Below are 22,748 nucleotides of genomic sequence, written 5' to 3' on the forward strand. Positions count from 1 at the left end.
GTCCTTTTTAAAATATTTCCTTTGATCCCAAAACAGTTTAAATGTAAGGAAAATCTAGCTTTCATTAATTTTATATTTTAAGATGCTTATTAATATTGATTATAGTGTTTTATCAAATCAACGCTGTGGTATATTTGGACAATATCATTGTGGTCATCACGAAAATATAAACCCAGACCTCAAAATTAAAATTCCCCAGTCTTTTCTATTTTCCTGTGCATATGAATATTCATAAATAATCAAATTTACAAGTATGGAACTCATTAATTTATGTATCTATGATATTTGTCTGATAGCATTTAAATATATTTAAGACACACATTCATTTCAAGTTAAGTATACGTGGCATTATATTTCTGTAAAGATGTACCTTTGCAGTTTTTAAAAAAGTATTCCTCAGCTATTGTCTTGTAGATTTCTTGGTTTGTTTTGTTTTTTTCTGGACCCTCGGTGGTAATCAGCTCCTTCTCTCCTGTTCTGAAGGCTCCTCGTCCTGCCCCAAGGCTGCCACCCCAGGGGCTCAACCAGCCCACAGGCCTGGCTGCAGGAGTGAGGCCACCCTGGTTACGTCCCTGTAGCCCCCACTCCAGGCGCGGCCCAGGGGTGGTGCTGCGCACTGGGCAGCTGCAGGCCCCCAGTGGGTCCAGCTTATGAAAACCTCAACTTTAAAAAGTTTATATTTTCAAAATGTAAACAGTATTTTCTTAATTTTAATTACCTGTCCACTGCTATAGTTTCTCTGCTGTATATAAAAATGAAATTGCATCTTTTCTGAAATAAAATTTATAGATTTTTTTAAAAATCTACCTTCCTGAGTTTGAAAATGTAAAGTTCATGGAATAAAGTATAAAGTATAGTTTATTTCTATGGTTATCTTTTATTTTCCCTACTCCAGGCCGGAATCAGCTGATTCTCTAAAGAATCCCATATCATTTTTGTGGGGAAATTTCCTTAGAAACCAAGATTTAGGTTTAGGAATATTGTTGCAATTGGAATGCCAATCCTTTTAGACCCTTTCAGGATGTATTTTTTACAGGCATATACATTCTTAGCCAGCATCATAGCTTCAAAATATACAAAGAAAAATTAAGTCAAAACTAAAAGGAGACATAAGAAATACACAATACTAACAAGAAACCTTAAACCTACTTTTATTCATAGCTTTTGGAACACACAAACAAAAAGTAAATGAGTATCTGGAAAATGTGAAAGGTATACATAATGCATTTTATCTAATTGGCATAAATATAACACTGCACCTAATAATGTTAAAATTGTTACTATTTCAAAATCATGTGGAAGATTTATGGAAAGTATACTTTTGCTGCAGGTTAAAGAAATCACCTACAAATTTCAATATAATCAAAAATCCATTGTATCTCTAAACTCCAATAGAATGATGCTACATGTCTATAACATGTTTATAGTCCTAGAACTCTAGCTTCATGTGTACTCATTATCAATGTTGGACAGAATTCTCTGTAGAATAGTAAACTAGGAAGCCAACTCCCTGAAAGAAAGCTAAGGGAACATTCTTTGTAATGGACATGGAAGCAAAATCCACAACAAAATGTGAATGGAACCTAGAGAAATATTAAGTGGATTATACTTCATAAAAAGGAGAATCAATCACGTATATAATGTTTAACTTCTATAAAAGCATTCAATGTAGTTCACTACATTAAGAGAAATAAAAGAGAAAACCTTGTTATCTCAGTAGATGTGGAAAAGTACTTGATAAAATCTAGCCCAATAATGAAAAACCATTTTAAAAACCTAGAAATAGACTATTCTTAATCTCACAAAGAATTCCTATAATAAAACTTGTTTCCAACATTATAAGCAATGTTGGGATTTTGAAAACTTTCCATCTGATATTCTATATAGGAATGCCTGCTACCATCATTGCTATTTAATTTATACTGTTGTGACTCAATTGTACAAGAAATTAAGACAAGTAATAAATGGCATATAAAAAGGAAGACATAAAATTGTCATTTCCAAATAACATAACCTTATATCTAGAAATTGCAAAATATTCTATAATTAGATTTAATAACTCATTACAAATTGGCTGGAAGGTCAATAATAAATCATTTGTATCACCATATTCTGGAAACAAAGGATACAATTGAAAGAAGGTACCGTTTACAACGCCAATGAAACTATCCAATAACAGTCATAAAATATGTTTAAAACCCTTACATTGACACCTGCAAAGCATTATTGAAAAAAGTTAAAGAAACCTTAGTAAATGGTGGCACATATCAAATAGAATACAATTGTTAAAATTCCACTAACTCCCAATTTTTCCATATATTAGATTAAATATAATTCCTCTTAAGATTGTAGGATTATTAATGTGAGTAATTCACACATTCTACGTTCATAAGCAACGCGCCAAGGGTGAAAGTCAACTTAAATTAGAAGAACCAAGTGGGAAGACTTAAGTCACCAAGTATGAAGAACTCTTATGGGATCTACTTATTAGAGAGCATGTTAGTGGCACAAGGGTAAATGAAGTAATTAGCCTAACAGGTTAAGGAGTTGAAAGCATATCCATAATTACGCAAGCATCTGACATAAGAAAAAAAGCAGACAGTGTGGTGCAGTGGGTCAAATGATGTGGCCTTTTTAATAAATGGTAATTTGTGAAGAGGTTGCCCAAAATGAAAAAAAAAAATTAGGATTCCAGTTGCACACAATAAACCAGCATCAATTCCACATAGATTGAAGGTATACAAGTTATAGGTAAAAATAGAGGAATTAATTAAAAATACAGATTTTTAAAAAAAGATATAAACTGTAATTTGTGATTTAGAATTGTAAGAGTTTTGTAAACAAGCCAAATTAAACTTTACTGTTAAAAATTAGTAAATGGGCTTTTTTTCTCCATGCCTCCCTCCCCTCCACAGGAGGTGCCTGCGCCTCCTGCGCGGAAGGCTGGGGTCTCAGCGCCCTGCCCAGCTCCCTCTCCTTTGCTCTCCTGGCCTCTTTCTCGGGGTCGGACTCCTCGCCCGCCGGCCTTGGCCTCCCTCCTGACCCTCCTCTGCGTCGCCGGGCGCCCCCCGCGCTCGCCCCCTTCCCCATCGCGCTCGCCCCGCCGCGCTCGCCGCTCGCCTCCCGCCCCCCGGCGCAGCTCAGCCTGGCTGGGCCGCGGAAGCCCGCCACGTGCAGGGGCGTTTGGGGGAGTCTCTGTGACGTCACGTCACGCCGCACCCTGAGTCGGAGCTGAGGGGAGAGAGAGTGAGAGTGGGAGGAGGGGACAGAGAGGGGGAGACCGGGCGGGACGCCGGAGAGGAGCAGAAGACGCCGCCCTGGACGGCTGGATTCGCAGTCCGCGGGGCAGCCGCGCTCTCGGCCCTCGGCACGCCCGGAGCCCCGCACTCCCCTCGGCCCGGCTTTCGGCCCTTGCGGCGCAGCCCGCTCCTCGGCTCGCTGGAAGCCTTCCCGGGAAGCGGGGGGACGCGGACACCCACTCTCGGTAGGGGTGAGTGAAGGCCGCCTCTCCTGCAGGGGTGGAGAGAAGGCGAGTCTGGAAATGCGTTCCACTTGAGAGAGTCTTCACCGTAGGGGATGTGGGGCTGCCGGCGCTGCGGGTTCCCCGAGGTAGCGCAGCTGGCAAACGGACCTGGCAAAGCCCTTTCCCTTCCTCCACGTCCGCACAGACACCAACACTCTATGGTGTGGAGAAGTCGAGCGGGAAGTGAAAGTGTGGATGGCATTTAAAACTAGGCATCTTCCCTTAAATCTTGGTGCAGAGGGCACAGGGGCAGATCTTCAGGCCCAGGATTAGCATTCTCAAGATAAAGGGTCGGATACAAAGTTTCCTATCTGAAAGATGAGCCCTCTTCCCATTGTCGCCCACTGGAAAAAACAAAAAACAGAAAATAAAAAACTGCCCTTTTAACTGGCTGTGTGTGACCTCTCAGGCCCAAGCAATTACCTGGGAGCCAGGCCTGCGTGCCAAGCATGCACAGTGACTTTGGATCAAAATCCTTTAAATTATCCCCAGACAACTCGGATCTTGCACTTCAGAAGATATATTTTAAATGTGTGCAGGGGAGAGAGCTTTTTTCCAACTGGCTAAGAAAAAAAATTGCAATTCCAAACGTGAGAAATATGCCAGTCTTATTATTCAAATGTAATCACTTTAGTTTCCGAAAGGATTTTGAAATCAAACTGTCATGGGCTAGTGTAATTTTCACTCTTTTGTGTGAGCATTATAGTTTACTAAAAAAAAGCTAAATGGGAAAAACATTTACAATTATGCATTAAAATAACAGAATTCATAAATTCTTAAATATTTAATGAAAAATAACCTGCTTTAGAGAGATTTCTATGCACTATTCCTAGGTCATTAATAAGAATTAAAGGTGCTTTTTATCACAAAAACTATCCGTTTGGAGGAAATCCATCTAAAATCCAATACCAATAATATCAAGGAAACAAAGCACTTAAGCAAAAATAGACTGAGGAGTTTTGTTGTTGTAACAAAGTAAGCACACAAAATTTCAATGATCAAACTTTCCCCAAAAGTTAAATAGCTACTTCATTTGTGGACTGTTTTACTTCACAAAACTACACTTAAATTATTCAGGTGCTTTATTCCTTAAATTAAGTATGTTTGTATTCTAATGATCTTGTAGCATTAATATTAATTCATTTTTAAAAAAGCTCAAACATTGTTAAAATTGAAACTACATTAAGTACTATTTTAATTTCCTTATATAATTACCCACTGCAAATAAATCTACTAGTTAATCTCACCAGTTAAGTTCATTTACAGCATGTGTTCTTGTGCTGCTTATTTTTAAACTTTCCATTAAAGCTGCTGTTCTGAGTAACAGAGTAAATGGAAAAAGGTGAAATGTGAAAGGATTTGGAATTCTCAAAACTATGTATTTTTCCTACATTGTTATTCTTAAGGCAATTGTCAGAAGTTATTTTTAAGCAAGTTGTTTTATTTCCTAGTATTTGCCTACCCACCTTGGCCAGTGTGATTCAGTGTGCTCCATTTGTTGTGCAGTGCTTTTTAGCATGCTCGCAACATAAAACTCATACAAAAGTGCCTGGCATACACATTCCAAACACTGGACTTGAGTTTTTGGGGTAGGGAACAACTTCCCATCAGGTAAAGTTGTGCATCTCAATTTGAGAGAGCAATTAGCCACTGAAGTCAGCCCAGAAGTCTGGCAACTGAATTTGCCACACAAGGTTTGTCTTAACAGGGTGTGTTTAAGATTTGGCTGCGAGGATTTGGAGTTCTTCTTTTAAAAACTATCCCCCCCCATCCCCCCAATTATTTCCACTCAATTTATCTACCAGACCTGGTCATTGTATGAGCATGATATGCAGGTCTCAGACCTTGCTTTGACTAGAAAATAAATTCCCAAATCACAAGAACACATAGGCATGAGCTAAGAAAGTCTCCTTGTCCTTTTTAATCCTTAGAGCCCAGCCCTCTGAGTTCTTGATGATTTGTTTTGTATTGCTTTGTTTGGTCTTCAGCACTGAAGCATTAGGGTTTGGGGAGAATGTGTAATAATTGGCTGACTTTACACACAGTGACCCCCCCCCCTTTTTTTTTTTTTTGGTATATTTCATTCTTTTAAAAAATAAGCGCAGTTTGCAGTTCAAAAATTAATAAATGGGACTATTTCAAAATTAAGAATTCCTTTGCTTCATAAGATATCAGTAAGGTGGAAAGTGGCAATCCAGAATGTGGAAGAATGTATAAAATCTCCTACCAAAAAATGAGAACATGATAGGTGCCCAAAATAAAATTATCCAAATGCTTGAACACATAATTCACAAAAGGATGTACATGAGGCTAATAAACAAAGGAAAGTGTGCTGTACATACCCAGGCATCAGAGAAATGCAAACAAATCCATTGAGACATTATCACCACAAAACTGGCTAAGGTTTACATGACTTATAACATCAATTGTTGGTTAAGATGTAAAGCAACAACAAATAAATACCTTGCCAAGCAAAGTGTTTGGATACATTTTTGCAAGCACCTTGGAAATTTGGGGCCAGTTCCAACAAAGACTGAATTTATTCTCAGTTTATAACCCAGCAATCCCCCCACACCAACAATTTATATTCCACAAATTTAGATATGCATTACCAAAAAATACATGCTCATTTATATTTGCACAATTTAAAACAAACAAACAGAAACCACCCAAGCATCACCAAACCTAACATTAACAAATGCATTTTGGAATGTTCATACAATGAAATAAAATACAGGAAGTAGCATAAATTAAATACAATTATGATAAACAAAAGAGAAAAATAGCACCAACTTAGCATTCTATGATAGAAGGAGAGACAAAAAGAAGTAACACAAATAATTTCATTTATATGAATTACAAAAATGTGAAAATAATATGTTCTGATGCGTGTCAGGAAAATGGTTATCATTTGAGATGGTACTGACTAGATTGGGGCATGAGGGGGCCTCTGGGGTTCTAGCACAGTTCTTGATCTGGGTGCCAGTACACAAGTGTTCTTGATTTGCCAAAATTCATGAAGCTATCATTTTAATGAGAACATATTTTAGAATTTTAAGAAACTCAATACAAGTGGCATGAAGAATTTTACTACTATGTCAGTAATTTCCAACAGAGAAGCCCAATAATAAGGGTGAGAGGATTAACCACGAACTACCTGATCTCTTCCCTGCCATTTTAGCAGGAAATTGTTGACAGCATCTGAGAAGACCTCCCCAAACACAGAAGTGGGATGGGTGGGTGGAGGTCAGCAAAACACGGCCCCATGAGGGTCATCACTCTCTTTCCTCAATCCCAGCTTTTCCTTTACTCCTCACCACTCTCTCACAGGACAGGATGCTGGGAAATGTCTTTTAAAAAAGAAAATTACCTTGAAATCAAAGACATTAGTTTAGATTTGGTCATTTTGGGGACACTTATGAAAAGAAACAGCGTATGAGAAGGAGAAGGAGGGATGTAAATTGAACTTAAATCAGTCCCCAAATAGTTTCAGTATACAATTTTTCAGGAAGTCTCTCACACCATTTCAGTGGAAGCTAGTCTCACCACCTGAGTCAAACAAATGTGCTGAACATCATCTTTTCCTTGCAGAAAGTGTACAAAAATAGCAGACCCTTCCTGGTTTGATAACAGATATAGTCTTTCCAGAATCATAGAAAAGTATAAACAAAGTTTCCCAGCTAAAATATGGCAGAGTCAGGACATAAAAAATATTTTTAATTGTGGAGATTTGATAGCAAATAAATTGTTTCTTAATATAACCATTTCATGACATAATCATTTGCCAATTCATCCTCAGTAGAGATCTGCTGAAGTGTGTGGGTGGGTGCAGGCTCTGAATTGGTATTGTCTAAGTTTTGGCAGGATAGCCTGACATTGTATTAAAAGACTATGTTAATAGTTTGGATTGTTTTCTTATTCACCAGAAAATATTCTTATTTTCTCATACAATATTCATGCCTTCTCTATAGTTGTGGGAATTGGAGGGGTCTGCGCAGATTTTTAAAAGTATGTATTTTTATTAGAGAAATTGTGAACTTACAAAACAATCATGCACATGTGTGAAATTCCCATATAACACCCCTCCACAAATGCATGGCATTGTTGCAGGACATTTGTTGCAGATTACAAAATAATATCATCAGATTATTAGCACTAACTATGGTCTATAGCATGCATTTGGTATTTTTTAGATACACCCCTATTATTATCATAGTACATCTTTAGCATTGATGCAAGACTATTACAGTATTGCTGTTAACTATAGTCCATAGGTTACATTCCCATGCTTCTCCGTATTCTTACCACCTTTCAACTGTGATATATATTTGTTCTAGTTCATAGAAGGGCATTCTTGTATTTATACTATTAACCACAATTCTCATCTGTCTCTGAGTTCACTATCTTATTTATTCCCTAGATTATTCTTGAGCTTTCTTTCAATTGACATTTACATCCCTAGACTACCCTTGTTGGAAACTGAGGCACAGTGGCCTCACAAGGAGAGACGTGCTGTCTCCATGGCTATGCTTGCAACCTAAAGAATGCAGTAATTAAGAGTTCTGGGCAAATGGGATGAAGTTGTTAAAGGCTGAAAGAAAAGATGAGCACATACCTTTTGTAGTGAATAGAACACTTAGACTTCGTACCTTGAGATAAGATGTTTTAAAATTCCTTAGACTATGGGTAATGCTGATAGTTAACTGCATGTTGCTGCTTGATGTCACATAGATGGGTATATGAAGAGCCCCTTGTAAACAATAAAGTTGTCTGATGAGTCTCTACTTGCAGACCCCCTGATCCCAGCTCTCTTGTTCTTTCTTTCTCATTCTTTCTTTCTTTCTCTTTCTTTCACTCTCCTTATTCTCTTTCTTTCATTCCCAATACCCTTCAGGTCCAAATCTCCAATAACTGGTACCCAATGTGGGACCCAAAGAAGTCAGTGAGTCTTCCAAATCAGTATCGGGAACCATGGAAAAGACCTCATTGAGGGTCGTATGACATCCAAAGCAGTGTGACTCGAGTCTTCTTTTAAGTAAGTAACATTTTCTGTGAAGTCATCAGGAGAATGGGTAATCAAATGGGATGTGTGGAAGCATATTCACAAGTGTTAAAAACTTTACTGAAAGTTAATGGGGTGCCTGTAAAAAGTTATAAATTACTAGAGTTGTTTTCTTTAATACAAAAGCATTGTTGTGAGTCAATTGTAAACTGTATGTTTCTGTTAATGTGTTGTAATTGTTTTGTGTTTGTTCATTCAATGTCAGTGTATATTTTGATACCTCCAGATGGTGATATAAATTAATAAATAAAATTTTTTAAAAGAGCTCTATTCAAATGGCCAAAAATTAAATAAGCGCTTATATTAATGCTTAAGTTTAAATGTTAATAAGATCTCTACAGTGATAAGTATTGTAAATTTTGATTCTCAAAATTACTATAAGTCTTTTCATAAAAAGTTGTTCTTGCCTAGATTGAAATGAATAATTTATTTTTCTTCACAGGATAAAATGAAGGATGTAAAACTTAAATGAATATTAAAGAAGGTTAAAAGTTTGTGGGAATGCTGGCTGAAATTTAATAAGTTTTTTCAAAAAGGTGTGTTTTGTCCTAAAATAAGATAGCTAATTTTCATAAACTCAAGGGACCTAAATGCATGTGGCAAGTTGTAGAAGATATTGTGGTAACTTTAAGTAAGGGAATGTGTTCTGTGCAGGTAAAATTTGTCTTAAAATAATATAATTATTGTCTATATGGTTATAAAGAATTATAAGAAGTTTAATGAAGCATTGTTTAAATTAGGGTATTTAAATGGCTAATTCCAAAAAGTCATTCTTAAACAAAAACTAACTTAATAATAATAATAATAAAAGGTAATTTTATAACAGGAAAGCTTGTCAGCAGCCAGCCTCCCCTGCCAACTTGCTTCTTAAAGACTGTTTCTGGTATTGCATGTTACTGAATATTTAAAGTGAAGAGAAGTTCATTATTTTAACAAGATTGTTTAGTGTTGATGGCAATTACATGTTGTAAGAAGTTTGCCTGGCAACTTAGTATGTGGGATATATGGAATGTGTTTTTATTGATAAGGAAACAGGAGATGATTTTGTTCTAAGATAAAATGATTGATTATTGGGAAAGAGTAGAGTGTGCAACAAAACCTAGGTGAATACTGAAAGTGTAGAAGGTTCATGGAAAAGAAATTTTTATGATTTAAGTGGAGTAAGATTTGATGGGTCTGTCTATAAAGTTTTAAAAGGTTTAGTATCAAATAATATACTAATGCAAAGATAAAAATTTTGTCCTTTTTCAAAGTCTCTCAAGTCATTAGTCTGTCTTAGTAAGTTTCCTGAATAATCAGTATACAAAGAAATCTGTTTTATCAAAACAGCTTCTTGTGCTTTAACCTCATCATTTCCTCAGTGTCTGAAGAAGAAAGGGTCTTATCTCTTTTAAAGGAAAGTAATGTTCAAACCTGCTTTCTCAAAGCCAAATCCTAAAAAGTAGCTTTCTATTTCAAACTAGTTACAAAAATTTTGTTTTTACCTTGAAAGAAAAATTAAGGTAATAAAATAGTTAAGTTCATTTAATATGTTATAAGTAGAGAGTTTTAAAAGTGTTATAAAATTAACAAGAATTTTTAACCCCCTGTTAAAGTTGTATGAGTAAAATTTCAAATGAGTACTTAAGAGTGTATAAATTTACCAATATTTCAGCATAACATTAAACAAGTACAATGTGGTTTATTTACAGTTTTCATTATTATAAAAAGATATGTGTCACAAAACAACCTCTTACAAATTAAAATAACACTGTAGTATGCAACAGTCCCAAATATTGCTAGTTTGTTGCAAGAAATTAATGTCCAGCTATGTCACTATCACTTTGTTTTAAAACATGCTAAGACTTTCTTCAGTATTTCCTTAGGCAAGTCAAGCTAGCCTGCATTCTCCTACCTGTAGAAAAGTCAACAATGGACTTTTTCAGTGCTTCCCCAAGGCTGCGTGCATAGCCCAGCCATCTGTCCTGGCATGGTGATAATAATCTAGCTGCATAGAAAAAAACTGGTGGCTGAAACTCTACTGATGACATTATGTTAACCAGTAATCCTTTTTTCAGAGTGAAAAGAAACATCAAGAAACATCAGAGACAATAGTATGTTATCTTAAGAGCCTGAACTAGGCAAACAATTGGGACAGGCTGCAAAGTCCCTGCTGCTCTATCAAATTCCTAAATGTGGTTTGGTTGGGTGGGATAAAACTATGCCCTCTGTTGTAACTGATGGAATGCAATATTTTCTCATATTAATAGAGTTTGTAATATTGTTGAAGTGCTGAAAATATTGCATCCCTCATTTAGCTCAAATATTAAAACCATTGTATGTATTAAATGGGAAAGGTCATTCATGGAAGTAGGAAAACCTCCAACAAGCTGCTTTAAATAATAATAAAAGGAAGGTAAATTGTGGACATTAACTTAGCCAATGAATTGGATGTAGCAAGCACCAATATTGGTTTTGGGTGGAGTTTATGGCAAAAGCAAAATTTTAAACAAGTACCCCTTGGGTTTTAATCACAATTCTGAAAAGAGGCCAAAAGCAAAATAAAAAAGCAATTGTGTGCAGCATGGGAGGTCCTGCTAAAAGTGAAAGACTTAACCCAATAGTGTTTGGTCACTCTAAAGACTGCCATTCTGGGAAGTGGACTTGGCCCAGTGGTTAGGACATCCATCTACCACATGGGAGGTCTGTGGTTCAAACGCTGGGCCTTCTTGACCTGTGTGGAGCTGGGCCATGCACAGTGCTGATGCGTGCAAGGAGTGCCATGCCACTCAGGGGTGTCCCCCATGTAGGGGAGCCCCACGCACAAGGAGTGCACCCCATAAGGAGAGCCACCCAGCATGAAAGAAAGTGCAGCCTGCCTAAGAATGGTGCTGCCCACATGGAGAGCTGACACAACAAGATGACCCAACAAAAAGAAACACAGATTCCTGTGCCATCTGACAACAACAGAAGTGGACAAAGAAGAAGATGCAGCAAATAGACACAGAGAACAGACAACTGGGATGGGGGGGAAGGAGAGAGAAATAAATAAATCTTAAAAAAAAAAAAAAGACTGCCATCCCTATCCAGGGGTAGATTGCAAATACTAAAAACAAGACAGAAATGATGGACTGTTGTAAATCACCCTCATATTATGAAAAAACATCTGAGATACCTGCTAGTAGTAACAGGTGACTGTCATGTCCCTGCCTACTCCACTAACATCCCTTTTAGGACTGTTGATGCAAATGCTTTTGTGACGATCCAGGGCTCTACCGCTGAAACCTGAGAAAAGGCAAAAGTGGCTCCACTGAAAAGGTGAACATCGATGAGCCATGGCCAGAAGAAGAAAAGGCATCTGGATACCGGTCAGAATGACATGGATTTGGCAGTCATCTTCTGAAAGTCAATTATTGCTACATAAGAATTCTTGAAATGAACTAAAATAAATGCTTTATTGGACTGCTTATTATAAGCATTTTGGGACTAATTGGAATCATTACAGCTGCTGCTACTGCTGTGGTAGCTTTCCATGAAAGTACAAACACAACAATATGTACATGATTGGCATAAAAATGCTAGTGATTTGTGGCATAGCCAAGAGCACATTGATGAACAGTTAAATAATTGGGTTAATGAGTTAGAATCTGCTGTTTTGCATATTGGAAATAATTGTATAATTTAAACTTGTTAAGGGGATTGAAATGTGATTGGAATGAAAGCAACTTTTGTATTACTCCTCTTGCCTATAATTCATCCAATATAGAATGGAAAAAATTAAGAATCATTTACTAGGCCATAAAAGTAATATCTCTCTGGAAATAATTGAATTACAAAGGAAAATATTAGAAATGTCTCAAAATCAAATTCATGTAGCCAATGATAAGGATATTTTCTCAGATATGATTTCACATATTACAAAATTTAACCCAATTAATTGGTGGAAATCACAACATTTCCTGTCAGCTTTAGGAATAGGGCTCATCATGTTTGTTCTGTTGCTCATGATCCTTGCCTGTGCTGTACAGTGCTTTCGAAGAAAATTGCAAAGTGTAACAGTCATGGGACTTGCGAATAATCTGGTGCTAGCAAAAGCACTTCAATAATTTACCCAAGTCAAAGAGCTTGGCTGGTAGTCAAAGATGGGTAAGACTCTCAGAGGAGGGCAACCTAAGACAGGCATGGTCACCTTGACAAAACAAGAAGGGGGAGATGTTGGAAACTGAGGCACAGTGGCCTCACAAGGAAAGATGTGCTGTCTCCATGGCTATTGTTGCAACCTAACGAATGTGATAATTAAGAGTTCCCAGCAGATAGGATGAAGCTGTTAAAGGCTGAAAGAAAAGATGAGCACATACCTTTTGTAGTGAATAGAACACTTAGACTTTGTACCTTGAGATAAGATTTTTTAAAATTCCTCAGACTATGGGTAATGCTGATAGTTAACTGCATGTTGCTGCTTGAAGTCACGTAGGCTACATGTTCCTGCTTGTTGTCACATAGACTGGGGTATATAGAGAGCCCCTTGTAAATAATAAAGTTGTCTGATGAGTCTCTACTCACAGACCCCCTGATCCCAGCTCTCTCTTTCTTTCTTCTCTTTCTTTCACTCTCCTTTTTCTCTTTCTTTCATTCCCAATACCCTTTGGGTCCAAATCTCCAACATACCCTTTTCAGCCACAATTCCACTTATGAATCAGCTTCATTAGTTCTACTCACTATAATGTGTTACCATCAACTTTATCCATTTCCACACTTTTACAGTCAAGTTAATTAAAGCTTCTACATATATTAAGCATCAGTACCCCTTTTCAGCCTTCCTTTTGCAAAATTTTAATTAAGATTAGTATAAAACATAAAGCCTGTATTGTAAATTATACATTTTATTTAATTTCTCTTATTAAATTGCATTACTGGTTTTTCATCACTCACTAGATATAGAGTCAAATTGGGGTTCAAGATTCAATAGTGTAACTTTCACAATATTGATTCAACAAAGAAGTTAATAGAGGAAAAGATATTTTCTTAGAAGTCAGAAATCGAATTCTAACTTGTCATATCTTCTATTGGCATAACTTATATATGAAGGGGGATGGACTGTGACAAAGTGAGTCAACTGCATAGTGGGAATAGTCCAAATGATACCTCTGTTTTTAATGTAAGTTGCAAGTTTGAGAGTCCCCAGAACCACCATCTATGTTTCATGACTTGCTAGAAGGACTCCAAGAAGTCACTGAAAGCTGTTATATTCAGAGTTATAGTCTATTAACTGGGATAGGACATAGATTAAAGTCAGTCAAGCAAAGAGACACATAGGGCAGAGTTCAGGGGAAAAAAAATATGGAGCTTCCTATTATCCTTTCCCCAAGGAGTCAAGAAAGTGTTAATTTGCATGCATTTTAGTGTGACAACACCAATAGATATTGCAAACAAATGGAAGTTCATGTGAGCCTTAGGTTTCCATCATGTAAGCAGGGGTCCCATCATGTAAGCAGAACTGATCTCAGTCTACATCTGCCAACCTCCCTGGAGGCTGACTAATACTACATAACTCAAGATACTAACCTAAATCAAATTGTTATCATCTCTCTGACCAAGGTCCAAAGGTCAACAAGGACACTTCTATCTACCACAACATTTCTAGGACCTAGATAATACCTCACAGAAGCAAGGGCAAAACTCAGGATTCTCTTGGGTAAGGTTTAATTGTTTACTAACAGATGGTATGATATACAAAATCCATTCTTGCATAATTTCCTTTTTAATGGATACCCATGAGATAATATTAAGCACTGTGAACCTTACAACATTTATATAAAGCATTAAAGGGTAACTATATAGCAGTTCAACCATATATAACATTTTTTCTTATATTTTGATGATATGCAGAAATTTTAACAAGGGAAGGTTGGAAATTATTGCCGATACATGCTTATACATTTTAGATGTATCCCAAATTAGGGATGGACATAGTGATACATTTCAATCATATTTCATTTTTATTCACTAAGATTTAAAATGAGAAACATATTGAATAGGAGACAACATTCAAGAAAATATATTTCCCCAAAGAAGGTAGAACGAAATAGTGTAGCAAAGATATTTTTGAATTAAACAGAAAGGAATTTAGAATACATTCAGGAAGAAAAGAACTAATTAATTAATATTGAGTTGTGAAGAATTTTCATTACTTCTGAGACTCAGAATCTTACTTCATAATTTGGTCTGCAATGTTGAAAGATATAAATGTTCATTTTGATTCCAGTTTTTCAACAATATATGAAATTTATACTTGATTGGAGCCCACAATGAAGAGTTCATGATCAAGTCAGTATCTCTTCCAATCATAATTGCACACAAACAACAGTAATACATAGAAACACATGCACAAAGTCACAAACAGAGCACACAAGCCTGCCCTCTTTTTAAGTTGAAGAGCAACAACATAGTGAGCCTATAATTTATTTAGTTTATTTAACCAGTTAAGTCATCTCAGAGACTCAAACTGTGTTTAAAGTCCAAGTCTAGTCATATGGTAGTTCTATACTGAGCTTTCTGGGGAACTTCCAAACTGTTTTCCCCAAGATCTGTGTCATTTATATTGCCACCAGCAAGGAATGAGTCTTCTTCTCTATGTACATCCTCTCAAAAACTTATTGTCAGGAAGCAACTGTAGCTCAATTTGTTGGGTACCTGTCTACCATATGGGAGGACCTGGGTTCATGTCCCAAGGCCTCCTTGTAAAAAGGCAGGCATGTCCACATGCCACAGAGAGCCACGAGCCATGCACTGCAGAATGCCACCAGCCCACAAGCGCCGTGGAGTTCCACCCAGCCTGCAAGCACTGCAGAATGCCAACTCAGCAAGGTGACCCAACAGAAAGGGAGACCAGCAAAAACACAGAAGAGCACGCAGCAGATGGACACAGAAAGCAGACAGCAAGCAAGCTGCAAGGGGGGTATAAACCAAAACAACAACAACAACAACAAAACCCTTATTCATTTTTTTAAAGATTAAGAATACCCATTCAATTTAATATGAAAGGGTTTTGTTTTGCCTGACCCTGATTGCAGATTATATTGAGTATCTTTTCATTTGTTTGCTCACTATTTCTATATCTTCTTTGGAGAGATATATCTTCATGTCTTTTACCCAATTTTTGACTGATTGTCATTTTCTTAAATTGAAAGATTTCATTATATATACTGGATATTAATCCTTCATCAGATGTGTGCTTTCTAAATATTTTCTCTCATTGTATAGGCTGTCATTTATCATTTATAATAGTCTTTTGAGCAAAAGGAATTTTAAATTTTGATGACTTCCCATTTACCTGTTTCCTTTTTGTTAACAAATCAAATTTATTGATACATATTAAAGGTACTTGTTATAATCATTAAAAAAAAAGTCCAAGTCTAATGTTTAAACCTCTAAAAATCTTAACTTCATTAGTTAGTGTGAGAAGGTGATGATCTGATTACACTTGGGAAGACTATAATGTCATTACATGAGCAGAAAGTTTTTCACAATGAACCTTAGGGAAATTAACTTTCCTCCACTTTGTCCCCTCCTAATTACATTTCCATGGATATTTACATTCTTGTCTGTAGTAACAGATTTGTTTGCAGAATTGTTTAAATTACTATTAATATATCCATGCATTGTCAACAACCAGACTCAAATTTATTTTGAAAATTGCAACTAAACAGTTATAAAACTAAAAGTTAGAATGCTTTAATCTGATGTTTATGTGATTATTTTGCAAATTTTAGTCAGAATCAAATTAGTTTCCAGAAGATTTTTTAGCAGAGACTACACTAAACTTATTTCATAATTATGACTACATGTCTGTTAACTCCATTACTGCCTTGGAAGTTGGGAAAGTAATACACGAGTGGCAATACATAAATATATTATTTGGGAAGAAGTTCATAGTTTTTTAATAGGAAAGTTGTAAGTTTATCAACCAATCATACATAAAATACAGGATTCCCATACACCAGCCCACCACCAACAGTATGCATTGTGTGGAACATTTGTTAGAATTGGTGATAATACTCTTTAGTAATTATACTCTTTTATAACAGTAGTTACCTCTGTTGCAATTGATAAAAACTTATTAAAATAGCACTATTAGCTATGGTCCATAGTTTATATTCAATTAATATTTTTCCACATTCCACTTATTATTAACATATTGTATCAGCATAACATCTTTGTTATAATTCATGAAAAACAGTCTTATACTTGTGCAATTTACTATAATTTTTCTCTACAAAAGGATGCATTGTGTTACAGTCTTATGCTTTACCTTGAAATTATGATTCTAGTAACATATGACCTAAAGTTTTCCCTTTTAACTACATTCACCTATATAATTTGGTGTTGTTAATTACACTCAAGATAATAGGCTACCATTACCACCATCCATTTGCAAACCTTTATAATAAACTTAAATAGAAATTTTTTACAGATTAAGCCTCAACTCCCCATTCTGTAACAACAATCTATCCCCTTATAACCTACATAATACATTCTAACTCTTTGTGTTTGCTTATTATAATTTCTTTATATCGAGAATAATACAATATCGGTCCTTTTCTTTCTGGCTTATTTCAGTAAGCGTAATGTTTTCAAGGTTCATCCAAGTTTAGCATGCATTAGGACTTCATTCCTTGATTTGGCTGAATATTAATCCCTTGTATAAACATATACCATATGTTGTTTATCCATTCATCTGTTGATGGACACTGAGTTTGCTTCCAAGTCTTGGCAGTTCTGCAATTGTGAATAATGCCTCTATGAACATTAGTATGCAAATATCTGTGTGAGTTCCTAATTTCAGTTCTTCTGAGTATATTCCTAGTAGTGTGATTATCAGGTCATATGGTAATTCTCTATTAACCATCCTGAGGAATTATCAAACCCTGTTCCACAACAGCCACACCATTTTACATTGCCACCAGCAATGAATGAATATTCCTATTTCTCTACAACTTCTCCAAAACTTGTAGTTTTCCTTTTTATTTTAGTAACAGCCATTCTAGTAGGTATGAAATAATATCTCATTGGGGTTTTTATTTCATTTCCCTAGTAGCTAGTGATGTTGTGCATTTTTACATGTATTTTTTTCTTTTTTATTTCTTTTAAATGTTACATTAAAAAAATATGAGGTCTCCATATACCACCCACCCCCTTCACCCCATTCCTCCCACATCAACAATCTTTTCCATCATTGTGGCACATTCACTACACCAGTGAATACATTTTGGAGCACTGTTGCACCACATGGACAGTGGTCTACATTGTAGTCTACACTCTCCCCCAGTCCACCCAGTGGGCCATGGTGGGACACACAATGTCCAGCATCTGTCCCTGCAGCACCACCCAGGACAACTCCATCCTGAAAATGTACCCACATTATATCTCTTCTTCCCTCTCCCTACCCTCAGGAGCTACCGTGGTCACTTTCTCTAACTCAGTACTACAATTTCTTCCATTACTAATCACAATAGTTCCACAACAGAACACTAGTAAGTCCACTCTAATCCAAACTCTATTCCTTCATCCTGTGAACCCTGGGATGGTTATGTCCAGTCTCTCTCTACATCAAGAGGGGACTTAGACTCCATATAGATAATGGATGCAATTCTCCTGCTTGCAGTTGTAGGCATTCTTGGCTCCCTGGTATGGTGGTTGATCTTCTTCACCTCCCTGTTAGCCGACCAGGGTAAATTCAATAAACCAGAGGGTAGGAGTTGCAAGTCCACTGAGGTTCAGGGCCTGGCTGTCACATGGACAGTCCAGAGATTCACCAACCCAATGCCAACCACAGGTCCAGTAAAAGTAACAGGAGAGGCATGTGTAGAAAGGTCATATCTGAATAAAACTCTGTCACACTCATGAACACAAACTCCAAAGTAAGGCCAACTGACATAACACTGAACTCCAGAGCCATCTCCCATGACTGTAGAACCTGTGGGTCTCTATAGCCCTCATGAGAACCAATACCTGGGTTTCTATCTACTTTGGCTGTCTCTGGTACCCTGCTGAGGTGTGTGTAAGTGTTACCCCTTTGATGACCTCCCAACTCTTTTTTTGGAGGCTCAGCCATATAAACTCATTTGTCCTTTCCATTTCCCCCCTTTATCCAAAGTCAAAAAGCAGTTTTTAACACCTGATATTACATATAGGCTGAGATATTCTGCTGGTCTGAGTTGACCCTTTTATTCAAGGTCTTTTTCTAGTTACATCATCAGCTGGTGCTTGGTAGTAATGCCTCAGCACCAAAGAGGCTTATCCCCAGGAGTCATGTCCCAGGCTGGGCGGGGGGGAGGGGAAATGAAGGTAATGCATTTGCATGCTGAGTTTGGCTTACAAAATCACCACATTTGAGCAACATGGAGGGTCTCAGGAGGTAACTCTTAGGCATGTTGCAGCTCTAGGCCTAGTTCATATTTCAGGCACACAGGCTCATAATCATAGCCATCAGAATCAAGGGCTCATTGTTGGACCATCTGTCTTTATTGGTCTTTGCCCTTGCACTTGGGGAATTGTTGCTCTTCCATTTGGGGAATGTGATAGAGCTCCCCTGACTAGGAGCTCAGGACTCCCTCAGTTGTTTTTAACTGAAACCACTATGAAAATATCCAAACATTTTTATGTACCCTGTATAACATGCCCTGGAGAACTCCCTCCCAAACATGTGCCCCTATCAATAACACCCCACACCAGTTTTCCTCCCCTGCTGTAGTTGAAGCTCTCTGTAGTCCAAAACTTCCTTAAAAATGAAGCCTAATATATTGCCAGGTTCCATTAATAGTAAAATGGAATATAGTGATGGGTTTAAAGATTAGATATAGAATACATACTACTTTAGAAAACTTAAATAAAGGAAAAATAAATTGGGGTATCAAAAAATGAAAAAATGAAAAAGCTTTGTTTTTGAAATTTTGCCTTTCATCACTGCTATAGGTGTTGCCCTGTATGTACAGTGGTAAGAAAATTTCTTTCATTTCTTCATCAGTGTCTACATCCTTTATTTTTTCCCCTAATTATTAAGTTTTTCTTCACATAAGTTTTAGATCACAGTAATTCACATATACAATATATAGTACTCCTACATATCCAACATCAAACCTTTTATCCCTTCCCATACAATGATCTTTTTACATGTTCATATTATATTTGCTGCAGCTGATGTACAGATATTGAAACAATAGCTTTCAAACATGGTTGCATTTGGGTTTACGTTATGGTTTATATTTTAGACTATTTTCTAAATTTTTAGTTATCTTATGTTTTATATTATGATTTCCATTTTAGCCTATAGACTTTTATATATTTTTGGTATAATTTAACATGTCCTATATCCATCATTGCATGATCCTGTGGAACACTTCCACTGCCCTACAGTTACACTGATTCCATCTATTCAATACCTCTTTCCCCCTCCCCTCAGAGCCCACTGTGACAATCAATCTTCATTACTTGAATGACCATATTCAGAGATATTTGCAACAATGTTGAGAGCTTGACATGCTCGACTGCCCTAACCCATTGGGAGCCACCAATTTTCTTGAGAGATACAATTCCTTCTGTTTGAGAACATTGGTCCTCCCCAGGATGTGGGTATACCTTCACTCTCATTGTATGGGTCTAGTGAAATATATATCCTCTTCAAAGAAATGTCTATTCAAGTCTATGCCCATTTTTTTGTCTTTTTATTGTTGAGTTGTTGGATTTATTTATATATTCTGGATATTAAAACCTTAATGGATAAGTGGTCCTCCAAATATTCTCTCCCATTGAGTTTGTTTTTTCAATTTCATGACAAAGTCTTTTGATGCACAAACGTTTTAAATTTTCTTTTCTTGCTTGAGCTTTGGTTTCAAAGTCCAAGAAACCATTGCTCAATCCAAGATCCCAAAGATGCTCCAGTATATTTTTTTCTAGGAGATTTATGGTTCTGGTTTTTACATTTAGTGATTTATGTATTACTTTTTTATTTGGTATGAGATGGGGTCCTCTTTCATTCTTTTCACATGGATATCCAATTCTCCTAGTTCTATATGTTGAAGAATCTATTTTTTTTCCTCAATTGAATAGACTTGACAGTATTTTACAAAATCAATTGTCATACCACTACCTTCTTGTCTCCATGGGTCCAGATGAGAAATCATCTGATCATGATTTAAGATGAGAAATCAACATTTAATCTTATGGAACTACCCTTATATATGGTAGATCTCTTTTCTCATGTGCTTTCAGGATTCTGTTTGTCTTGAGCTTTTGACAGTCTGAGAAGTATGTGTCTCAGAGTAGGTCTGCTAGGATTTATTGGGCTTGGAGTATATTTTGTTTTCTGGACATGTATATCCATATCCCTAATAATTTTCAGTGGTTATTAGTATATAATTACTGAATAATTTTCAATGATTATTTCCTCAAACACTTCTACTGCCCCACTTTCCTTTCTCTTCTCCCCTTGATTGCCTATAATAGATGTTTGTGGCTTCATTTTATCTTTCAATTCCCTGAGTTCCTGATGAATTTTTTCCTTTTTTTTTTTTTTGTCTTTTCTGTCTACACAATTCCAGATGTCCTATTTTTGATGTTACTGATTCTTTCCTTTGTCTGTTAAAATCTGCTGTTATGGGCTTCTAGTATATTTTTAATTTCATGCATTATGTCTTTCATCACTGTGAGATCTGTTTTCTTTTTACATATGTTTACAATTTCTTCTGTATGTTCCCCAAGCCTCTTCTTGTTATCCTTTATCTCTTCCTTCATTTTATTGAGTTGATTAACGATAGTTCTTTGAACATCCTTGATTAGTTGTTCTACATTGTGTCTTTCCTCCTGCTCTTTTTGAGAGAATTTGCCAAGAGTCATGCCCATCAAGAAATACTAAAGTTGGGGAGCAGATGTGGCTCAAGAAGTTGAGATCCTACCTCCCACATGGGAGGTTCTGGGTTCAGTTCCCAGTGCCTCTGAAAGAAAAAACAGTGAGCAGACAATGATCAAGGACAACAAGCAAAAACAATGAGCAAACAGATGAGAGAGTCATTTCAGGGGGAAGGGAGAAGAACTACTATAGGCACTTCTGCAGGTTGAAAGGAAGAAACAAGAGATAGAGGATTGGAGCAGAGTATAGAAAGGAAGATGATTGGTTAGAGTAAAAGGATAAAAATGAAATAAAAATAAAATATAACACATATAAGGCTAAAGAAAAAATGATGAAGTAATGCCTTTACAGTAATAACATTGAATGTTAATAGATTATACTCTCCAACCAAAAGACACAGATTTCCAGAATGGATAAGGAAATACGATCCATGTATATTCTGTTGAGAAGAAATGCATAGAACTTCAAAGGGAAGGTGGTGAAGACCCCTTTTATGTTCCACAAACTGGGAACAGCTGTGTCTGTGGTGGTGGAGTGAGGACCTGAGTTCCAGGGGCAGTGAGACAGACTCTGCTCTCGATGTGGTCCTAAAGGAATGGCACAGCACACCAGACAGATGGCTCAGTGGATGAAGGGCAGACTATCTTCTACACCTGTACAGAGGGCAGGTTCCAGGACATGGAAGACTTGATCTTCTGAGCTACTCAGCAATGCCTTCCTCCCTCTCCCTTGGAAGCTGAAGGATACCAGGTCTTCAAATCCCCTGTCCATCCCCTCTGGTCACAATGACTTGCTTCTAGAAGGAGTATCAGAACCTGGAGTGGAGACAGCCATTGTCCTCAGGTCTCTCCTAAAGTTATATTTTTCTGTAAAAAATAAAAAAGGAGGGGGGATACTGTGACAAATGTTGGGAAATCAAGACAGGAATTTGAGGTACTAGTTGTAATCACATTAGATATAATCTTATAATCACTGTGCTAAAGCAGAACATTTTGGCTGAGAGTATTGATGAAGATAATGAGATGTCAGAAGGCACTGAAATATAGAGCAAGGAACAGGAAGGATAAGAAGGGCTAGTCAAGAGACTCAGGAAAGTTGCAGCCAATGTACTTGACAAAAAATGATGCTGGGTAAATGTCTTTCCAGTAATGGTTATTTAGATGATGGGACAAGTGTTCCATTTCAAACAAAGAGAAAAATTGGACAAAATACAAAATAAAATGCTCTTGAAAACCTCAGAGCAAGAAAAAATGCCATTGGAAACAAATGGGATAAAG

The 22,748-nt window shown here is 36.7% G+C and overlaps 1 long non-coding RNA gene across 1 annotated transcript in view; it reads left to right on the forward strand.

Annotated features, from left to right (window-relative positions):
* The first annotated feature begins 3,398 nt into the window (after positions 1-3,398).
* The window catches only part of LOC139438561 (uncharacterized), a 60,379-nt gene continuing 41,029 nt past the window's right edge, over positions 3,399-22,748 (forward strand). The window contains exons 1-2 of the long non-coding RNA XR_011648235.1: positions 3,399-3,484; positions 8,418-8,558. This is a non-coding gene — a long non-coding RNA (uncharacterized lncRNA). The remainder of the gene's footprint in view (positions 3,485-8,417; positions 8,559-22,748) is intronic.

This window comes from Dasypus novemcinctus, unplaced genomic scaffold (genome assembly GCF_030445035.2).
Source record: "Dasypus novemcinctus isolate mDasNov1 unplaced genomic scaffold, mDasNov1.1.hap2 scaffold_69, whole genome shotgun sequence".
In the NCBI taxonomy this organism is placed as follows: domain Eukaryota; kingdom Metazoa; phylum Chordata; class Mammalia; order Cingulata; family Dasypodidae; genus Dasypus; species Dasypus novemcinctus.